Genomic DNA, 1,977 nt, shown 5'->3' with positions numbered 1-1,977 from the left:
GCAGGGGAGATTATGCTTAGGAGCAACCAACATGGGTTCATTAGAGGCAGGTCCTGTCAGACCAACCTGGTGGCCTTCTATGACCAGATCACAAAAACCTTATATGCAGGGAGAGCAGTGGACATAGTCTTTCTGGACTTCAGGAAGGCCTTCAACACTGTCTCACCCCATTCTCATTAAAAAACTAAGGGACTGTGGCATTGACACCTACACAGTCAAATGGGTCGCTAACTGGCTGGAGGGCCGCACCCAGAGAGTGGTGGTGGATGGGTCATCTTCAACCTGGAGGGATGTGGGCAGTGGGGTCCCCCAGGGCTCGGTCCTCAGACCCACGCTGTTTAATATCTTCATCAGTGATTCAGACGAGGGGGTAAAAAGCACCCTGTTCAAGTTTGCTGATGACACTAAGACGTGGGGGGATGTGGGCACACTAGAAGGGAGGAATAGGCTGCAATTGGACCTAGACAGGTTACAGGGGTGGGCAGATGAGAACAGGATGGGTTTCAACACTGACAAGTGCAAGGTGCTGCACCTGGGGAGGAAGAACCAGCAGCATACCTACAGGCTGGGGAACTCCCTTCTCATCAGTGCAGAGACAGAAAAGGATCTTTGAATCATTATTGATGCCAAAATGAATATGGGCCGACAGTGTGGGGACGCAGTCAGGAAGGCCAACCATACCTTGTCATGCATCCACAGATGCATCTCGAGCAGGTCCAAGGATGTGATCCTCCCCCTCTGTGTAGCACTGGTCAGGCCGCAGTTGGAATACTGCATCCAGTTCTGGGTGCCGCACTTCAGGAGGGATGTGGACAGCATTGAGAGGTTTCAGAGGAGGGCCACCCGCATGATCGGTGGGCAGCAGGGCAGGCACTATGAGGAGAGGCTAAGGGACCTGAACCTGTTCAGCCTCCACAAGAGAAGGCTGAGGGGGGATCTAGTAGCCTGTTGCAAACTAGTCAGAGGGGACCAGCAGGTATTGGGGGAGTCCGTGTTCCCCCGAGCACTACCAGGAGTGACTAGAAATAACGGTCACAAGCTGGCAGACAGTAGATTCAGGCTAGATGTCAGGAGACACTACTTCACTGTCAGGGAGGCTAGGATCTGAAACCAACTTCCAAGAGAAGTGGTGCTCGCTCCTACCCTGGGGGTCTTTAAGAGGAGGTTAGATGAACACCTTGCTGGAGTTGTTTGACCCCAGTACTTTTTCCTGCCATGGCAGGTGATCAGACTTGATGATCTGCTCAGGTCCCTTCCAACCCTACCAACTATGAAACTATCGTCATCAACAAAACCCAAGAGAGGGACAATAACCTTCTGGAAACTCTATGAGATTTAACCTGCTCAGAAGAAAGGGAAAAAAGATAAGTGATGCAGAAATACAGCTCTACAAAAGGAAACGCTTTATAGGGAAACCACAAATACAGCCGCATGAGCCCTACATTTACAGTACTGAGTTCTAGTTCCTGTTTGATGCTTCTTAGGCTCTATCACTCCACGAGAGGACCAAGCTGCCCCATGCTCTTCCCTCAGATGCGATTGTAAGGGATTGAGTAGAATTACCCAACTCCAAAAGGATTTTCTGTCTGATACCTGCCATAATAGCAGTGATCTCACAAGCTATAGATTGATGGTTCCTTGCCCCCACCCCGCCTTGTAGCCAACCCTCAGCGCACCTACCTAACAACATTCCTCTGCAGGTCTTGAGAGGAAGGGGAAAGTATTCCACAAGGCTGATGGCCCCTCCCCTGTTTTCATTTGCTTCCACTTCCCTATCCTAATGCGTGTAAAGGGAAGCTCCTGCCCCAAAGTATTCTACTAGCAGATTTAAAACAGAAAATACTCCCAGGAATGGTGGTTATTGACTTGCTGTTTAAAAGAAAACTGTGAGCAAATGAAGCAAGATAGGACATATCTTGTGGATTGAAACTATATCACCTATGATTCACTATAGGAGGCTTGAGTCTATTCCAAAGA

Source organism: Alligator sinensis, unplaced genomic scaffold (assembly GCF_000455745.1).
Source record: "Alligator sinensis unplaced genomic scaffold, ASM45574v1 scaffold784_1, whole genome shotgun sequence".
In the NCBI taxonomy this organism is placed as follows: Eukaryota; Metazoa; Chordata; order Crocodylia; family Alligatoridae; genus Alligator; species Alligator sinensis.
Note: the sequence above shows the minus strand (reverse complement) of the source record.